We start from the raw sequence: 22,000 nt of genomic DNA, 5'->3' as shown, positions 1-22,000 counted from the left end.
TATACAGCGAGACTTTGCAGTGCGACTTTGCATAGTCTATGGGGCCAATAGTGCAAGAACCTCTTCGCAAAATTGCACCATCATATTGATTAGAACGGGCACCATTGGAAACAATAAGACATCCCTTGCCATGCAATTCTGTGCGACTCAGCTTGTTCGACTGAATACATGCAATTGTTCACTTAAGGTGGGAATAAATGATTAGAAAATCGACCAATCGGTCATCTGACGTTCATTCGTTGGTCGATATCGTGGCCCACATTAAACAATCTAAAAAAATCGTTTGTCTGGCAATACGTAGTGTTGACGTCTTCCGTACAAGTGGAAGTGATGCGGTGTGCGTGTGACCTTGTAGCCATGCCCTTCCGGCCAGAACGAGCGATATACAAAACAATGACCAGCAACGAGTATAATATTGTTTATGACATCACCTATATATATAAATAGTGATACATAAAATATAATCTGCAGAATTCTGGTATCATTATCTCATTAGGCCAATCTACTTTTAACATTTGGATTTTTCATTCGTGTTTACGAAGATTCCTTAGACATAAACATCCGGGCCATCTTCTGTTTCCGCTCATGCGTGATAGCGCTTGATAGATTTTTTTCGTACGACCGTCATACCACCGCATAGAAAATCGGTCGTTCGCATGCGAAACAACAACATTTTTCACTATTGTTCAACCAAATTATTTTGTTCACAATATCGTTATCGGTTAAAACATCCCGCTTATCAATGAAGAGAAAATCGTTCGATCAGTGGTCCCGTGGAATTTTTGGTACGATTTTCTTATCGTGTGTTGCATTAGTTTAGTAATTAAAGTGTAGCAAAGTTCACTTTTAACACCCAAACATGTGCAAGGTAAATAAAATCCCAGATATTTGCTTATCCATGGCTGCATGACCGAAGTGAACACAGCTGTACTTCATTCACTAGGCTAAAACGAACATAAACCTTTCACAGTGAACTGGCTCTATTCACTCAGAAAATCAACCCCATTAACCCTAGGTTCACACCTTAGGCCTCTTTCACACACGCTTTCCGTGTGTGCGTTTTTCATCTGTCCGTTTACGGATGAAAAATGGACCCCCATGTATTTCTATGGACTTGCGGATGTAAACGGATGAACATCTTTTTTACATTGATTAATGTCCACATCCATTAACATCTGTTTTTTTGAACGGAAGAAAACCCTATTTTTTGTCCACAAAAGAACCTGAAACAGAAGAAAAACGGATGTCAATGGATGTAAACGGACCAAAAACAGATGTAGACGGATGAAAAAAGATCTAGAAGGATGAAAAATGAATGTAAGTGGATCTAAACGGATGAAAAACAGATGTAAACCAATGTAAATGGATGAAAAAACGGATGAAAAACAGATGAAAAAACGGATGTAAATAGATAAAAAAGCAGATGAAAAAAACAGATATAAATGGATGAAAAAACGGATGTAAACGGATTAAACAACTGATGAAAAAACTGATGTAAACGGATGAAAAAGCAGATGAAAAAATGGATATAAATGGATGAAAAAACAGATGTAAATGGATTAACAAACCGATGAAAAAACTGATGTAAATGGATGAAAAAGCAGATGAAAAAACGGATGTAAACGAATGAAAAAAAATGAAAAAACTGATGTAAACGGACTAAAAAACAGATAAAAAAACAGATGAAAATGGATGAAAAAACAGATGTAAATGGATTAACAAACCGATGAAAAAACTGCTGCAAATGGATGAAAAAGCAGATGAAAAAACGGATGTAAACGAATGAAAAAAAATGAAAAAACAGATGTAAATGGATGAAAAAACAGATGAGAAACCGGATGAAAAAGCAGATGAAAAAACGGATATAAAAGGATGAAAAAACGGATGAAAAAACAGATGTAAACAGATGAACAAACGGATAAAAACCGATGAAAAAACGGATGTAAACTCATCTGTTTTTTCTTTGAAAACTGAACTGAAGAAAAAAAAACGGAATGCCCATGTGAAGTGTTGTCCGCATCATTTTGCAGAACCACAGTAGTCAATTTAACATGATTTCCTATGGGACACGTTCACATCTCTGCGTATTCACCCAGTGTGCTTTTTGGAAAGGGTCAGGGACTTTTAAGAACGCAAAAAGTTGTGGTTTTGGTTCTATAGATTTCAATGGAAACGCTGCAGAAAAGCATGTATTGCGGTTATGCCACGTTTTTGATACGTTTTTGCATTTTAAATCTGCCTAGCAACAAGAAAAAGAAAAAAAAAGGGAAAAAAAAAGCAAAACGCATCAAAAACACTGCTAAAACACGTCAAAATTGCAAGTGCAAAAATGTAATGCAAAAGGCAATGCAGAAACGGCTCAAACGCAACCTGCTTAGGTGTGAACCTAGACTAAGTCAAACATGTATACGTAGCAGGTGCTGTTCTTGAAAGGTGAAGTTTCTTTCAATCAATGGATATACTAAAAAAATTGTATGTGCTTCAACAGTACAGGCAACATTATTTATCTCCAGTTTTCACTGAACTTGTGCAACGAACAAAGGAAAAAGCAAAGTGCAGAAACCCCATAGCACAGAGTCAGAATTCACTTTGCTGGTTGCTAAAGGCAATGCAATTTGTGTTTTGCTGCTTGCATTGCTTTGCTAAACAAACTGTCAGGTGCAGTTGACCCAAGAGCTAGCAATTAAAATTAAGGCACTTCTGCGGCTTGCAGTGGACTGAATATATTTGATTTTTTACCCAAGGGCAGTACAAGTTCGAGGAATCTGACTCATGAGATAATGATGACAGATTCTTATCCCAGGGAAATCATTAGACTTTGGCACAAACACAATCAGGGGCCCCTCAGAGAGTCATCACCACCTCGTGCACAGTTCATGGGAAGTCCTGAATGTCTGGCCTGCTCCTGGGAATTCATTTAATTGTTTATAATTTGTCTTCATTCTTCTAATTAAAATATGACAACCTCTGTGCCCCTGTGTACCAGTTAGATGTCACACCAAAAGGATAGATTCATTTCATTTATTACAGGCGGGTGTAATTGCCCCCCACCAGGCCTTGTTGGTTAGCAAGGATTTGTTGTGGTGTGGATTAGGACCAATGCTTTGTAGAAATGTTGTGGACAGTATGATGGCGCCCTCCTCTGGATTGGAAAAGATCTGCCCAGCTCAGCCTGACCTCCACTGTGTGCACTTATGGATTTTGAGAGGTGTCTGCAGAGTTCTGGCTGGAATGTTTCTGTACATCTGGGTACAGTGAAAAGCTATAAACAGGCAGTGAAATTATGTACCCTAACACCTACTGGTTTTCCTTCCTTCCTCCCTCCTGCCTTCCTTACTTTCCTTCTGTCTTCCCTCTCTTCCTGTGCTGCCTTCCTCCTTCCATCTCTTCCTCCTTTCCTTCCTTCCTTCCTTCCTTCCTTCCTTCCTGCCTGTCTCTTTCAAACAGAAAAATTAGCTTAGTCCTTCCGACCTTCCTTGCTTTCTCTTCCCTCTCTCCCTATCCTCCTTCCCTTTCTTTTCCTTTCCTTTCCTTGCCTTGCCTTGCCTTCCCTTTCATTTCCTTGCCTTGCCTTGTTTTGCCTTTCCTTCCTTCCCTCGGCCCCATGCTTTCCTTTTCTCCTCCTTCCTTTCTTCTTTCCTCCTTTTTCCTTCCCCACTGTCTCTTAATATACCTTAGTTCTTCCTTCCTATCTTCCTCTCTCCCTTCTTTAATTCTTTCATTCCTTCCATCTCTTCTTCTTTCCTTCATTCTCAACTCCTTCTTTCAAAAAAGAATAAAAAGTAATTCCTTCCTATCTACCCATCTCCATCCCTTCTTTCTTTCCTTCCTTCCATCCTTCATTTTGTCTTTTTTAAAAAAAGAAAAAAAAAATAGTCTTTATATCCTCCCTCTCTTCCTTCCATCCTTTCTTTCTCCCTCTTGGCTTCCCTGTTGTTCTTCTCTCTTTCCTCTCTCCCTCCCTCCTTCATTCATTCCTTCCTCTTTCCATCTCTTCCTTCATTTCTTGTTCCTACCTTCTTTCCTTCCCCTCTTGATTTCCATCTCTCTTCCTACTTTCCTTCCTTATTTAAATTTTCCTTCCCCACTGTCTCTTTAAAAAAATAACAGTCCTTCCTTGTGATCTTTTTCCCTCCCTTCTTTCTTTCCTTCCTTTCCATCCCTCCTTCTTTCCTTCACTCTCCACTGTCTCTTTCAATAAAAAAAGAAAAATATCCCTTCTATCCTCCCTCTTTCCTTCCTTCCTCCATCTTGCTTTCCTTTTCTCTTCCCTTTCCCCCTAACTTATTTTCTCTTTCTTTCTTTCTTTCTTTCTTTCTTTCTTTCTTTCTTTCTTTCTTTCTTTCTTTCTTTCTTTCTTTCTTTCTTTCTTTCTTTCTTTCTTTCCCTCTCCTTTCTTTTTCTTTCTTTCTTTCTTTCTTTGTTTCTTTTTCTTTCTTTCTTTCTTTCTTACATTTTGTATATGAGGTTGTGAATAGTGCTATCACCCTCAGTCTGTATAATGTGAATAATTTTTTTTTCTGGTCGATATAAAATCTTTCCTGTGATTGGGTCACATGACGATTGTTGAAAGATCAGTCCAAGCGAGCGCCCTTTAAACCTTTTTATAGTAATTGCTGCAATGATCAGATAAGGCTTGTTCAATGCAACTGCTGCTTATCACCAAATGGTTCCAAACTCTAAGGAGCCCGTGCCTGATCCATTTCACTAACCCCTCCCCACCGCCGCCGGACCTCAAGGTTCAGTGCCTTGATCCCATTATAAATCATTTTAAAGAATAACTCTGATATATTCTATGTGGCCCTAAAAATTACACCTATTTATTGGAAAGAAAAAAGCGTCCTCAAGCTAACTGTTACATATACATTATGGGCACAAATATAAAATGATTGTAAAGGCTCAAGATTTTTTACCTTCATGAATTCTATACGTGAAGGTAAAACATCTCCTGTGTGCAGCAGCCCCCCCCCCCCCCCCTAATGCTCACCTGTGCCCCATGGTGATCCAGCAATGTGTTTGAGAGCTTCAGCTCTTCCCGGTCTCTCCCTCCTCATTGGCTGAGACAGTAGTGGTAGCCATCAATCTCCTGTGTGCAGCAGCCCCCGTCTCAGCCCACCCTAATGCTTACCTGAGCCCCATGGCGATACAACAATGTGCTTGAGAGCCTCAGCTCTCCTGGGTCTCGCCATCTGCTTCTACTGCCAGTCACAGCCAGTGAGCCAATGAGGGGAGAACGTGGGGGGCAGGGCTGAGCCACACTCCATGTGTGAATAGACACAAAGCAGCTGCTCGGGAGCATGCCTGCTCAGGTGTCCCCATAGCAAGTGCATCAATCACGATGAACGCTGCCAACGCTGGCCCCCACTGCTTGCCTCCCAGTGTCTGACATCTCTGGTTCACACCAATAGTAAATGACTCCGCCCCTTTGTTTATTTACCACCCTGAGTTTTGGAGCTGTCAGTTGGCAGGTGTCTAGTGACGCGAAATAAACAAAGGGATGGGGCCACCCGCTGTCACAGGTGACCCCGCCTCTTTGCTTATTTACCACTGGTGGGAACCCAACATATCAGTCGCCCGGAGGCAAGTGACAAGTGCGGCGCTCTTTTTTTTTTTTCAGGGCAGCAGCGTTCATCGTGATTGATGCTGGATTTACTTCGGGAGACATTTCTTTTGTTTGTTAATTTAATAAAGCCCAGTCAAAAACTGTCACTGTGATGTTATTTATTTTATACCCCATATTCATTCACATGGGGGCAGCGGGATCTGTGGGCCTTCCAGATTTAGATAAACCCCCACAACTTTCTCCCAGGGTTGTGGGGAAGAGGCCCTTGTCCCATCAATATGAGGACAAGGTGCTTTGTGGGGGGGAGGCAAAATGACCTTTTTTGAGAGTTTGGGACCCCTGGATCAACTACTTGACTGGAAACACCTAATACACAGTGACAATACATCTTTAGATTGGAGGGGCTATAGACCCCCGTGGGCTACCTTTTTTTCAAACTGTCTCTTTCTCTTCTTCTCCTTACTTTTTAGCTTTTCCTAAAAAAAAACTTTGGAAGGAACTTTGGAACGACCCTTTTGGAAGCAAGCGCTCGACAGAAGTTGAGGTTTGTGGGGTACTCTACCTGTCGCAATGGGGAGCTCCAAGTGATTGGGGTACCGGGGTTTGCCTTATGCCTCTTATATGAAAAGGATGACAAACTGGTTGAATGCAGATGGGAAATGAGTCGTTCCTTACATACCAGGGGTGGACTGACCATTTGGAAACTCGGGCACCGCCCGAGGGCCCGGGGTCAGTAGGGGGCCCCATGAGATGCCCCTGGTACCTTTTTCATAGGCTTTTTTGAGTTTGGGCAAGGACACAGGGGCCCCATGATCTCCTATTGCCCGGGGGCCCCATGAGTTGTCAGTTCGCCCCTGTTACATACTGTGGCTGACCAAGTGGATAAAACGTTCGATCTTTGATCACAAGTCGCATATTCAGGACACACTAATAGCCTGGATCTTCAATTGATTGTATTGTACTTTGGGAATGTTATTATCGCTATTCTTGCAGCCTCTCACTTTGTGTTACGAAAATGAGATGTTGTATGCTGCTATGTGTAATGGATTTTGTATGCTCTGTTTATTTTTTAAATATCTTTTAATAAACATTATTGGAAATAAAAATCATTGAGTGCATTGACATGCGTTTTTGGTACGTGTTGACATGCGTTTCAAATGCATTTTATCTGCTGTTCCCATTATGAGGGTTTCCCACCATCCCTGCGCTGAGCTCCTGGGCTTGCAAACCTGCTGCAGATAACCCAGGATTGCCGTCTTATCGCACGGGCAACCCTGGGCAGTTTTTCCCCCCAGCAGTGGGTATTGCATGCGGACAGAGCAGGTGATGAGTGCGCGGATGGAGGAAATAACTGGAACAGATCTTTTGTGGTTCACCCTGAGCAGCTGAAAGCCGACATCTCCTCCTCCCTCCTGATGGCTTTCAGCTGACGCAGGGTGACCCAAATAAGATTCCACGCAAGGATCACCCCCTCCTGTTCACTATCGGATTTCCCCACGCGCTTTGGCCCCCTCTGTGTGCCCTTTCTCGCCAGCGCTGCAAGCTTCCCTCCTTTCCTCTCCCTCCGGCTGCTGCAGGGATTTTCAGGATGGAGATATCAGGGGTGTTTTAGACCCCTGATGGTGAGATATATCACAAGAACCCCCCAATAGTGTTGTGAAATAAATGTACAAAATTATTTAAAAAATTTGTAAAAAAATAATAAAATATTGTAATCAATCAGACTAAACATTCTAATTAGACTAAAAAGTCACACCCAATATGTAGCATAATTTATCCTCATCCACTGTTTGCCACGCAGGCCGCAGGGTAACATCACCCTGATAGGAGCCCCATGCATTACTTTGCCCAGGAGACCATGATGCTATTAAGGTGGCACTGTCCTGCTGTGCCTTTTATGAGGGGTTACCACCATCCCTTCCCTGAGTTCCTGGGTTTGCACACCTGCTGTGCCCATTATGAGGGGTTCCCACCATCCCTGCCTTGTGCTCCCCGATTTCCACAACATCTGTTCTCATTATGAGGGGTTCTCACCTTATCAGCATCCCCATGCTGAGTTCTCAGGTCTGCATAACTGCTGTGCCCATTATGAGGGGTTCCCACCATCCCTTCCATGAGTTCCTGGGTTTGCACACCTGCTGTGCCCATTATGAGGGTTCCCACCATCCCTGCCCTGTGCTCCCTGATCTCCTCACAATCTGTTCTCATTATGAGGGGTTCCCACTATCCCTGCCCTGTGCTCCCTGATCTCCACACGGTCTGTTCTGATTATGAGGGATTCTCACCTTCTCAGCATCCCCCTGCTGAGTTCCCAAGTTTGCATAACTGCTGTGCCCATTATGAGGGTTCCCACCATCCCTTCCCTGAGTTCCTGGGTCTTTACACCTGCTGTGCCCATTATAAGGGGTTCCCACCATCCCTTCCAGGAGTTCCTGGGTTTGCACACCTGCTGTGCCCATTATGAGGGGTTCCCACCATCCCTGCCCTGTGTTCCCCGATCTCCACACCATCTGTTCTCATTATGGAGGAGTTCTCACCTTCTCAGTATCCCCATGCTGAGTTCCCAGGTCTGCATAACTGCTGTGCCCATTATGAGGGGTTACCACCATCCCTTACTGAGCTCCTGGGTTTGCACACCTGCTGTGCCCACTATGAGGGGTTCCCACCATCCCTTCCCTGAGTTCCTGGGTTTGCACACCCGCTGTGCCCATTATGAGGGGTTGCCACCATCCCTTCCCTGAGTTCCTGGGTTTGCACACCCGCTGTGCCAATTATAAGGGCCTCGCACCAGCCTTGCAGGATTTTTATTCATTTTACATATGTAATGGGTAAGGTAACAGGAAGAGCTGGTGGGTGGGAACAGAGCTGGAAATTTCCGTAAGGACGTCACTTTTCGAGTATCCAACACATATATGAAGCCTGGACTGACTCCATCTGCTAGTCTCCACTATTAACTAAAATATCCCTTTCAGGTGTAGTGACCCTTTAAGACATGTGATATGTATGTTCATTTCCATGAATCTTCCCGGGAGACAGACATTTGACTCAATCTCTGGATATTGGACTGTTTCATATTTACTTATCTGTTCTTGGCTTGTCATTGACCTTTCCCCTCCCCGATCACCTAAAGACACCGAGAGTTACTGATATGCCGCTTACCGCCTTTATTGGTCTTCGAGGTGTATGTTGCAATATTAGTGGAGTGCAAAGAGCGAGGATGTGCAGAGCAACCAATCAAACATCACATTTCTGCTGATTGGCTACTATGCCTCCCTACACTTTCCACCAATTTATTGTAATAATGAATCATTCATTTATTATCCATTCAGAAAAATGTACATTTCCCATGAATGTAAGCTGGTCATCCCTAATGCACTTATATTATTATTATACAGGATTTACTGTATAGAGCGCCAACAGTGTGCGCAGCGCTGTACAAAATGAAGGTAGACATTACAGTTACAATACAATTTGGTACAAGAGGAAACAGAGGGCCCTGATCCTGGGAGCTGACAATCATGTTCCTTGCCGACAATAGCCATTATTAGACTGGGGTAGGCTGGCAGGTTGAACTGGATAGTCCTTTTTTTTACTTTGTGACGCCTTCCATGTTCACTGTTTAAAAAGCCAGTTATAGACCCGGGTAGGTGACCAGTTTTTTCTTTGGAGGTTACAATCATACCATATATTAAAGCGGTTGTAAACCTCAGACCAGGGGCGGACTGACCATTTGGAAACTCGTGCACTGCCCGAGGGCCCGGGGTCAGTAGGGGGCCCCATGAGATGCCCCTGGTACCTTTTTCATAAGCTTTTTTGAGTTTGGGCAAGGACACAGGGGCCCCATTATCTCCTATTGCCCGGGGGCCCCATGAGCTGTCAGTCCGCCCCTGCCTCAGACATGAAATATAAACAATATATCCCTCTATAGTGTGTACTTGTCTCAATCCAGAGCACTTAGGCTACGTTCACACTAGCGTTGTGTGCAGGCGGCAGAGAGGCGTTTGGGAAGCGTTTTTACCGCTTCCCAAACGCCTCTGCCAATTCTGCACATTACAGCCCATGGTGCTGTTCTAACGGGAGCGTTTGCGTCGCGCCAAAACGGACGCCTCTGGTCGAGTCAGAAGGCGTTGAAGCCTCCTATTCTAGTCTATGGTGCCGGTACAGTTGCGACGCAGTTGCGGGGCGTTTGCGGAGCGGTAACACCATTCAAACTGCATTATAGGCGTTTGTGGGGCATTTTTAATGCTCGGCAAACGCCTAGCAACCGCCGCTAAACCGCGAATGCGGCGTTTGCGGAGCATTAAAAAACGCTCCGCAAACGCCGGATCAACGCTTGCCAAACGCTATAGGGGCGTTTGGCAAGCGTTGGTAAACAGCCAAGTGTGAACGAGCCCTTGGGCTCCATGTACACGGGACACTTCTGAACGATGGAAACTAACTGCTGGAAAATGTAGGTTAAAAAAAGTCTGCGTTTATGAGCGTTTGCATTTAGAAGCGTTTTTTTAACATAATCTCTGGAGACCTTCCAAAATGCCCAGAATGCACTGAAAAACAGTCAAAAATTAACTATTTCAGACATTTTGAGATAAATAGAGAGAGCAGAAGCAGAGAGAGCAGTATGTGTTGAGATTAGCTGTCTTTTTTTTTGTGGTGTTTGGATGTGTTCCAGCTCATTTCTGTGCAGAAATTATTGCAGCCGTGTCTAACATATTTTTTTTCATGCAAAACCTCAAAGTATGGTGTACCGGGTCCATTTGAGTAACAGGAAAACACTTTGCATCCATTTTTGATGATGAAGAAAGGCTCTGGACAGCATCTGGAAATAAAAGAGTTAAAAAAAATTTCAAACACAAACGCCTATAAACGTGGTTAGCCGCGTTTACAAGCATTTGGCGTTTGAAACGCTGATAAAATTTACTGCTGAACACAAGTTTTCTGCGTTCAAAAAAACGACTGTAAACTCAACTGCCTGTAAACAACTGTAAACGATGATGTGTACATGGACACATAGGAATACATTAGGGAGCGTTCAGGGATTGCTGAAAAAAACGCCGAACAGCTCCTAAATGTGTGTTTATCAGCTGCAGTGTACATGAGCCCTAAGTGTCATTTTTGTCTACTGCTTCCTTCCTCTGCTATCAGCATGAGTCACTTCTGATAAGTTTTCCTGACACCAAGAAAAAAAAGGTGACAGGGGAGGAAGCTCCAGCAGATTGACCCCAGGAGCTCTGTTCCTGTGTGCAGTGTGGAGGGGTATGTGTCACGATTCACCCACACGCCACCCCCACAGCGACTAGCTAACTGAGGCGTGCACATGTGGCCGTGACTTGGGGTAAGAGGGAATAAAGGGGACTTAACTTTGAATATATAAAACCATATATAAGACCGGCCGTGATACACTTTCACAGACCGCACTACCTCTGGCCACCACTGGAGGGAGACTCCACTCTAATCCAGCTGTCTAACCACACACACAGGCAGACACAAATCTTACATACAATCTGGTGCACACTAAGGGTTGAGGAGCAGCCTAGCAATTGGCACACCCTTCTAGGGTTCCTCCAGCTATCCTACAAGCTGCATGCAATCCTACAATCTGCATGCAATCTGCCAACACGCAGTGCAATTGCATACAGATTGGCAATGAGCTTGACCGAGCATATAAAGGCACTAAAATACAATCTAATCTCTCCGGAGATATGAGCCCGCTTAAGTACCCAGAAGTCACTTATTAATTTTATGATTTAATATCTGAAAGTGGGCAGTGCATAAAATATGTACAAAGTATAAAGAGTTACAGAAAATACAAAAAATACAAGAAGACACACATAGACTATTCACTATAAAATAAAAGGGAATAAAACAGAAATAAAACTTTTATCAAGATTTATCCTGCAACTGGAGCAAGTCAGAAAAAGTCTGTAATTCGTTAGTCGATTGAACCAGCTCCATACGAATCACACTGTCCCAATGTCAGGGTCCTCAATTTATGGGAATATGGAGGTAGGCGGGACATTAGTTCTTGGCCAATTGACTCTGGGGGGTGTTCCTGTACCTGCCCACAGACTGTTCTGGGTGCTGAACTGCCGAAAGTCAATTGGACCAGGAACGGTTTGAATCACCGAGTCGGGGATTGAATTTTCGACACCAGCGCATCAGTCCGATCACAACAGTACCAATCACTGTTGACTGTCGCAATCCAGCGCCACATAACCATTTCCTGCATTTTTCTGGCATTCTACATAGGTCACAAATACGGTTTTTACATGCAGATGCAACCCACAGAGTGTCCAATCAGAAGGAAGTATTTTCATCTCTATGCAACTAATATTTTAGCTTTTATGAGGGATGAAACATATTTTTTTGATCTATGTATGTACTTTAGAGCTCCCCAGACAGATCGGGGCCCCCCTGGTGTCATGAAGCCGAAACGTCTGCATTCCTCTTTTAAACTTCAGGAAGGTGACAAACTCTGATTACATATAGGTGACAAAATCTTATTAGCACCCAGGCGTCACTTCCAGCCTGAGGAAGCTCTGTCTCTTTTCAGATGCTAATGGTGGACCATCTGTCTCTGAGTACCTATGACTGAATATTTCTTTAATGACAAGAAATGAAACTACATTTACGATTACATATTGCTACAGGTCACATTTCAGCTACTCAAATCTGTACATTTATGTCACAGGGTGTGTCTCCTCCCTCCAATCAGCTCTCAGATCTCTCCACATTGAGCTCTGCAGAGAGTAACTTCAGCTCTCCACCCCCTTTTTTCAGACAAGCTCAATAAATTCTGCACTCTGAATGGATGTAGAAAAGAAAAAACGGCAGATAAACAGATACGACTTAGGTAGGAGGATTTGTTTCATCTCTGTGTATTACCTGACATCAGTCACTTCACTGTGTGTATGAAAGGGTTTACAACCGCTTTAGACTCCATGCACACTTGACGTTTTGATAACGCTGGTATTAGCTGTGTAAACTCAACATAAAAACATGAGTTTTTCATGTTTTTTAGGCGTTTTTGCATTAGCGTTTAGCTGCGCTTAGCAGCGTTTTCCTGCGTTTTTCTGCATTTGCATTTTTAGTGTCTTGTTGGTCACCGGTTTGCGGTGGTTTACTGTGGTTTTCAGTGTTAGAGCGTTTTTACAGCTAAAAAATTCCTCTAGAAACCCGCTAGTCCTGGTTATTTTTTCTAGCCAAAAAACGTTGACTCCAGTGTATGTGTGCATGGACACATAGGATAACATGCTGGGGGGTTTACTAGCTGTAGAAAAAAAAGTCAAAAACAGCCGCTGTAAAAATGTCCCGTGTGCATGAGGACTTAATTGAGCAGCATAATACTAAAAACTGCAAGCCAATAGAGAGAAAGAGTATTGATCGCAGTTACATGTTACTTACAAATCGGCAGGAGCCACATTGCCTTCGGTTTGGTTTGAGTGCTGTTTGGCAAACTTTAAAGATGTGCAGGTCCTAATCCAAAACTGTAAAATTAAAAATGCCCATTTTCTGAGCTAATAGGCAAGGGGGTGTCAATAAAATAGCCTTGGGGTGCCCTGTCCTGGGGAACATGCTTGAAGTAAAACATTAAAAATGCCCAGTTCCTTTACATATCATTCTTGGTGGATGCAGAAAGTGCTGCAGCAGTGCTGACATTTACAAAGGAAAAAATGTTTAAAATTGTCAGTAAATTAAGTTTCATTGCTCCAAGGGTTTGCCGTGTATTTTGGAGGACCTTTGGAGGAGGTCTGTGTGCTGATTGTTTTTTTTTGTTTTTTTTTTCAACTTCTAGTCTGAGCCAATTCTGACATTCCTCTTCTACAAGTAGAAAAAAACACATTTTTTTTGCTAGAAAACTGCTTAGAGCTTCAAAACATTACATATTTTTTAAGCAGAGAATAAAATGGTGGGTGTTGCATATTTTTACGTCGCATGAAACTTGTGCAGTGGTTTTTCAAACACAATTGTTTTGAGGGAAATAATTATTATATTATTATTATACAGTATTTATATAGCGCCAAAGGGTATGCTCAGCGCTGTACAGTAGCAAGGGGGACATAACATGAGACAAGACAGTAACAATGCACTACACAAGGGGTTCGAGGGCCCTGCTCTTTCGAGCTTACAATCTAGGAGGGAGGGGAAGGTGGTACAGGAGGAGATGGCTGTGGGGGATGGAGTGGTGGGTGGAGTGGAGGAGGTTAGTTGTTAGGTGAGGTCGGGTGTTAGGTGAGGTTGGGGTAGGCTTCCCTGAAGAGGAGGGTTTTCAGGGTGTGCCTGAAGGTGAGGAGGGTAGGTGACAGTCTGATGGATTGGGGTAGGGAGTTCCAGAGGATGGGAGAAGTCCTGGAGAAGTCCTGCAATTGGGCGTGGGAGGAGGAGACCAGGGAACTAGAGAGCAGGAGGTCCTGTGAGGAGCGGAGGGCACGGGTACGGTAGTATTTGGGTATCAGGTAGGTTATGTAGTTTGGGGCGACATTATGAATGGATTTGTAGGTCAGGGTTAGCAGCTTGAACTTGATGCGTTGGGCAATCGGGAGCCAATGAAGGGATTGGCAGATGTGGAGCGCTTGGTGAGGTGGATGAGTCTGGCCGCTGAGTTTTAATGAATTTTAACCTCCTTAGCGGTATTCCCGAGTGTAGCTCGGGGTAACATTTCAGTACCAAGAGCGGTAACCCCGAGCTACACTCGGGAATACCATGCGGCGCTGCTCCGGCATTTGTGCTTCACTTACCTTACCCTGCGCTCCCGCGATGTGTCCCCTGCAGCGTCCCCAGCCATCTTCTCCGGCCGATGCCGGCATCCGGCTTCTGTGTCCTGCCCCTGTGACGTCGGGACGTACGAGCGCCGCCGCCGCTGGCGGCGGGAAATTTAAAAATTTTAAATAATGTCATTTTTTTTTTTTTACATTTTACATAGTAAAACATTGCTGTCTCAACCAATTTCACATACATTTTGTCCCGAGTGCTTTGTCCTGCGCCCTGCCTGCATTTTGTCTGTTCTTTCTGCCTGGAAACTGAGAAATGTCCATGGCGTCCAAAAAGTGTCCCTTTAGGTCAAAAGCGGTTTTAGACCGGCTAGAGAACAGCGATAGTAAATCAGAACCACTTGTAGAATTGAGTGATAATGATTCGTGGGGGAAATTCATCATCAGACACTGAAAACGATTCTGCGACTTTGCTCAGCGATGTGCGAACTTGGCGCTATATTTCAAATTTCAGTGATTTTGGTTTGATTATATTATTGAATTTAATTTTTTATTATTTTTATATTATTTTTATGATTATTTATTAAATTATAATTTATGATTTTGTGTTTCAAATTTTATCATATCCGGAATGTTTACTAGACTCTTGTTCGCACAGATTTCAGTGAGTTTTTCCTAAAAATTACAGCCTACAATAAAAAAAATACATATTTCCATGCAAAAAAATGGTACCGCTTTCAGCACCAAAAATCTGAAATAATCATACCGCCAGGGAGGTTAATGTACAAAAACACAATATAATACCCAATTTTTTTGTAAAACATAAACGTTGATGTTATGCTGAGTAAAGAGATATGAATCATGTTATGCTTTAAAATTGTGTACACCCATGGAATGACACCAAATGAAAGTACCTAGAAATCTCTATAGGCAACACTTTAAAAGCCTTTACAGGTTACCAGTTTAGAGTTACACAGGAGGTCTGGAACTAGAATTATTGCTCTCACTCTGACGTTGGCGGACATACTTCACATGTAAGGTAAAATCACCATTTACATACGTGTGCTGGACCGCATTTGCACGCAATCAAGAGGGGATGGGGAGGTGCTTTAATTTCTTTTTAATTACTATTATTTATTTTAGAAAAAATACACTGTCTCTTTTATTTTTTATCACTTTTATTGCTGGCTTCCCATTGCTCAACAGATAAAATTCAAAACATTAACAATAACGTATAAAGCCATTTATAACTCTGCCCCAAATTACATCACTGATCTTGTCTCCAAATATCACTGAAACCATCCTCTCCACTCCTCCCACGACCGCCTGCTCTCCAGCTCCCTTGTCTCCTCCTCCCATGCTCATCTCCAGGACTTCTCTAGAGCCTCCTCCATCCTCTGGAACTCTCTACCCCAATTTATCAAACTATCGCCTACTCTGCTCACTTTTAGGCGATCTCTGAAAACCTATCTCTTCAGGGAAGCCTATCCTGCCCTCAGCTAATAATGGAATCTTCTACTTCTACTACCAGTCCATCCCCCACAGTTATTACCTTTTGTACCACTAGCCCCTCCCTCTTAGATTGTAAATTCCAAGGAGCAGGGCCCTCCTAACCCTCTTGTATTGAACTGTATTGTTGCTGTATTGTCTCTCATTATATTGTAAAGTGCTGAGCAAATTGTTGGCGCCATATAAATCCTGTATAATAATAATAATAATATTGCTATAACAAGGGTTGAACAACATCCCTTGTGATACCATGGGCCGTAACAGGTCCTCTTTATGAAGAGATCTGGGGTCCGTTAGACCCTAGATATCTCCTGTGGTCTCCAAAGCATCTGATTAAACCGAGATGCTGCTAGGATTACTTTTACAGTGAAGGAAATCTCTGGCTGAAATAAATGAAATCTCAACGATGACCGAGATATCACCCTTCCCATCCAGTGATGAACCAGTATGTTGCTGGACGGGAAGTGGATAAGAAGCCACCAATGAAATGTCATTTGCCAGCAATTGAAAATGTATAATACTTTTCTTTGTAAATGTCACTTTTGCTATAGTATATCCTACAGCCAGAATGAAAAAGCAAAATTGCAAAGGGTCCCCCCCCTCCCCCCCCCAAAAAAATTCACCCACTGCAAAATCCATACTAGACCCTTAATCTGAGCATGCAGCTTTGCTGGCCAGGAATGGGGGGGGTAGGGGGGGTTCTTTGGATGTTAAAGCTTTGCAATTTTTTGGCATATTTAAGCTATTTAAGAGTTGCGCAAGGTCCTATGTTTCAGCTGTGACTCTCCTGTCATGTACAGCTTGTCACTGGCATTCAGACATGAAGATTTCTACCTTTGTACCTATTGCAGCGAAGGTCCAAAGATTAGGCTCTAAGTGCAATGCCAGGCCTTTATTACAGCCATCCCTGGGACGATCGTAGTACAGTCCCTCCATTGGACTTGTCGTGGATATAACCTGGTCCCCAGGTACCTGAATGACAGGTGACAACTAGATACGAGACAGAGAGGTAAGTGGTCCCTGCACTCCATAGGGCAATACTGTTTGTATTTGTGTTCTTCATTTAGATCTTTCTAACATATTCCATAGTGCTGTACAGAGAACAATGAGCCAGTCACATCAATCTCTGCACCAGAGGAGCTTACACTCTAATGAAAACTATGTATATAGTTCTATTTATGTTATTTTCAGAAAAAAGCAGTTTTCTTTTCTGATATTTGCTGTTGTAAGCTTCTTTGTTTTTGTATGTATGTATGTATATATATGTATATATATATATATATATGTATATATATATATATATATATATATATATTCGTTTTTATTTTTTGTATATATGTAAATATGTTTTTAATAACAAGCTGTATATTTGCAAGATTTAAAATTTTTAAATAAACAAATAATTTACACTCTAATGTCTCTCCACAGCCACACAGCATTATTAATATACATTTATATAGCTCTGCCATATTCTGTAGTGTCGTATAAGGAACATTGTAAAAGTCACATCAGTCTCTGCACCAGAAGAGCTTACACTCTAATGTCTCTCCCAGGGGTGGACTGACAACTCATGGGGCCCCCGGGCAATAGGGGATCATGGGGCCCCTGTGTCCTTGCCCAAACTCAAAAAAGCCTATGAAAAAGGTACCAGGGGCATCTCATGGGGCCCCCTACTGACCCCGGGCCCTCGGGCAGTGCCCGAGTTTCCAAATGGTCAGTCCACCCCTGGTCTCTCCACAGCCAAACAGTATTATTAATATACATTTATATAGCTCTGACAGTGCCGTATAAGGAACATCATAAAAGTCAGTCTCTGCACCAGAAGAGCTTACACTCTAATGTCACCCCACAGCCAGACACTACTAATATTATACTACTAATAATACTAATACACTACTAATAATATAGCTCTGATGTATTCTGTAGTATCGTATAAGGAACATTGTACCAGTCACATCAGTCCCTATATCAGAAGAGCTCACTCTCACACACTGGGGGGGATTTACTAAAACTGGAGAGTGCAAAATCTGCTGCAGTTCTGCATAAAAACCAATCAGCTTCCAGGTTTTATTGTCAAAGCTTAATTGAACAAGCTGAGGATAGAAGCTGATTGGCTACCATGCACAACTGCGTCAGATTCTGAGTGATCCAGTGTTAGTCAATCTCTCCCATAGTATCATACATTATTCGTATTGTACATTTACAGTATATAGCTCTGACATATTCTACAGTGCTGTACAAAGAACAGAGTCATTCAAATCAGTCTCTGCACCAGAAGAGCTTACACTTCAATATCCCACCACAGTCACCCTCTGTTATTTTTAATATCATTATTATTATACATTTATATAGCTCTGACATATTCTGCAGTACTGTACAACACTGAATCATTTATATCGGTCTGCGCACCACAGAAGCTTACAATCTAATGTCCCACCACAGTCACACACTATTATTATACATTTGTAAAGCTCTAAAGTATTCCCCAGTGCTTTACAGACAACACTGAGCCGGTCACATCAGTCTCTGCGTTAAAGGAGCTTACACTCTGCATCTATAACAGTTACACATTATTATTATTATTATTATTATTATTATTATTAATAATAATAATAATAATAATAATAATAAAAATAATAATATTAATATTAATAATAGTAATAATAATAATATAATACAATTATATAGCTCTGACATATACCGCAGTGCTGCACAGAGAACACTGAGCCAGTCCCATAAGTTTCTGCACCAGAAGAGCTTACACTCTAATATTCCAGCACAGTCACACATTATTATTATTATACATTTATATACCTCTAATGACACTTTTGGGTAGACGTCAACCTGTCACTATGATATCTTATAAAACAGGATGCATTACAGTTGAGGTTTTGCAGCAGACTAGCGAATATATACATATATTTATATGTATTTATCTGTACATCAGACCTGACAGGCAGTCAGTTATGGGCAAAATGTGGTCTGTTGAAAACAAAATGCACATTTCTTAAACCATGAAGCCTTAAGCTGGCCATACACTATCATACTCCGCAATATCCGTACAATCTTGGAGCCAAGATGTAAAATGGTGACACACCTAAACAATCAATTCAATTTATAGCCAATCAGGCAGGCTCTTGCAATACATAGATAATGGTAGATCTAAAGGAGATTATGCAATCTGATTGGATAGTGTATTTTCAGCTTAGTGTTACTAAACCCCAGACCCTGCATTCACTATATCTGGTCTCCTCGGACCCTGCATTCACTATATCTGGTCTCCCCGGACCCTGCATTCACTATATCTGGTCTCCCCGGACCCTGCATTCACTATATCTGGTCTCCTCGGACCCTGCATTCACTATATCTGGTCTCCCCGGACCCTGCATTCACTATATCTGGTCTCCCCGGACCCTGCATTCACTATATCTGGTCTCCTCAGACCCTGCATTCACTATATCTGGTCTCCCCGGACCCTGCATTCACTATATCTGGTCTCCCCGGACCCTGCATTCATTATATCCGGTCTCCCTGGACTCTGCATTCACTATATCCGGTCTCCCCGGACCCTGCATTCACTATATTTGGTCTCCACAGACCCTGCATTCACTATATCTGGTCTCCCAGTACCCTGTATTCACTATAACTGGTCTCCCCGGACCCTGTATTCACTATATCTGGTCTCCCTGAACTCTGCATTCACTATATCCGGTCTCCCCGGACCCTGCATTCACTATATCCGGTCTCCCTGGACTCTGCATTCACTATATCTGGTCTCCCCGAGACCCTGCATTCACTATATCTGGTCTCCCAGGACCCTGCATTCACCATATCTGGTCTCCCAGGACCCTGCATTCACTATATCTGGTCTGCCCGGACCCTGCATTCACTATATCTGGTCTCCTAGGACCCTGCATTCACTATACCTGGTCACCCCGGACCCTGCATTCACTATATCTGGTCTCCCCGGACTCTGCATTCACTATATATCCGGTCTCCCCGGACCCTGCATTCACTATATCTGGTCTCCCAGGACCCTGCATTCTCTATATCTGGTCTCCCTGGACTCTGCATTCACTATATCCGGTCTCCCCGGACCCTGCATTCACTATATCTGGTCTTCCAGGACCCTGCATTCACTATATCTGGTCTCCCAGGACCCTGCATTCACCATATCTGGTCTCCCAGGACCCTGCATTTACTATATCTGGTCTGCCCGGACCCTGTATTCACTATATCTGGTCTCCTAGGACCCTGCATTCACTATATCTGGTCTCCCTGGACCCTACATTGACTATATCTGGTCTCCCAGGACCCTGCATTCACCATATCTGGTCTCCCAGGATCCTGCATTCACTATATCTGGTCTGCCCGGACCCTGCATTCACTATACCTGGTCTCCCCGGACCCTGCATTCACTATATCAGGTCTCCCCAGACCCTGCAGTCACTATATCTGGTCTCCCGGACCCTGCATTCACTATATCTGGTCTCCCAGGACCCTGCATTCACTATATCTGGTCTCCCAGGACCCTCCTGCATTCACTATATCCGCTTTCCCCGGACCCTGCATTCACTATATCTGGTCTCCCACACTACACATAAAATGGAAATGTAATTATTTTAGTAAATATAAACTGCTAAACACCTTTTTTCATCAGCAGTTAGAGCAGTCTTGTGACTTCTATCAGTGTCCAGCCAAGCACTAGTTAAAGCTTGTAGGAGGAGTTTTCTTTCTGCTCTAGGAGGAGGCAGAACCCCTGACCTGTGCCTGGACAGTGCTGATTGGCCCTGTGCTGATCACATGCACTCTCTCAAAAAAAAAAAAAACACCTCTCTAGCAATACACACTAAACTATTCCTTCTACTGACACCATAGATGGGGCACTATTCCTACCACTGACACCAATGATTGGGCACTATTCCTCCAACTGTCACCAATGATGGGGCACTATTCCTCCAAATAATACCAATAAAGGGAGACTATTCCTAGTACTGATACCAATGATGGGGCACTATACCTCCAAATAATACCAATAATGGGGGACTATTCCTACCACTTACACCAATAATGGGGCATTATTCCTCCTACTGACACTAATGATGGGGCATTATTCCTCCAACTGACACCAATGATGGGGCACTATTCCTCCAAAAAATACCAATAATTGGGTACTAATCCTACCACTGACACCAATGATGGGGCACTATTCCTTCTACTGACACCATAGATGGAGCACTATTCCTACCACTGACACGAATGATGGGGCACTATACCTCCAAATGATACCAATGATGGGACACTATTCCTCCAAGTAATACAAATAATGGGGGACTATTCCTACCACTGTCACCAATGATTGGACACTATTCCTCCAAATGACACCAATTATGGGACACTATTCCTCCAAATACCAATAAAGGGGGATTATTCCTACCACTGACACCTATGATTGGACTCTATTCCTCCCACTGACATCACTAATGGGGCACTATTCCTCCAACTGACACCAACGATGGGGTGCCATTCCTCCCACTGACACCAAAGATGGAGATTATTCTTCCTACTAATACCAAGGAGGGGGCACTATTCCTAAAAATACTGTATGTAATTTTTTTACTCCCCCTGACCACTAAGTCAGAGGCATTTTCTACTCTCACTGGCCATAATCTGGCCTCCTAAAGTCTGAAGGACAGTAAAATGACCCTTTGCTTAGAATGTTTGGAGACCGCTGTACTAGGGCAATCAGATATTACCTGGATCAACAACCTCTGGTGCTTTTACTTATAAATATTAATAGCCAGTTATATTCTGTGCATCAGGTAGGGGAAAGGTAAAAGTAGGGATGGGCTCAAGGTTCAGTTCCAATTCCGGATTTTTGCTTGTTCGCCAGGAGCTGAACGTGATGTATGATGGTATTTTCACTGCTGCTGTATGTGCCAGCTTCTTTTCTGTCAATGGTTGGTAAAGCAGTATGAATCCCAAAAGCAATCATTTATTTTATTGCAGTATGCCAAATCTTAGATGTGTTGGCTGCATTAGTTTTCATTTTAAGGGTCTCTTTCCTTTATTTTCATCTGGTGATACTGCCAATACGTCTGATTCTCCTGCAGATGTAGCAGTTAGAGGCAGGGCCGGGACAAGGGGTGGGCGAGAGGGACGGCTGCCCTGGGCACAGTGGTTTACTGTATGGATGGGGGCACCAGTGGGCTCATTCTGA

The 22,000-nt window shown here is 43.0% G+C and overlaps 1 protein-coding gene across 1 annotated transcript in view; it reads left to right on the top strand.

Annotated features, from left to right (window-relative positions):
• The first annotated feature begins 16,645 nt into the window (after positions 1 to 16,645).
• The window catches only part of ACSL5 (acyl-CoA synthetase long chain family member 5), a 92,763-nt gene continuing 87,408 nt past the window's right edge, over positions 16,646 to 22,000 (top strand). The window contains exon 1 of the mRNA XM_089653083.1: positions 16,646 to 16,789. The gene's annotated coding sequence lies outside the window, so the exon portion shown is untranslated. The remainder of the gene's footprint in view (positions 16,790 to 22,000) is intronic.

This window comes from Staurois parvus, unplaced genomic scaffold (assembly GCF_062004578.1).
Source record: "Staurois parvus isolate SC_StPar_1 unplaced genomic scaffold, SC_StPar_1.0 ptg000697l, whole genome shotgun sequence".
Lineage (NCBI taxonomy): Eukaryota > Metazoa > Chordata > Amphibia > Anura > Ranidae > Staurois > Staurois parvus.
This window is presented reverse-complemented; position numbering and strand designations above follow the sequence as displayed.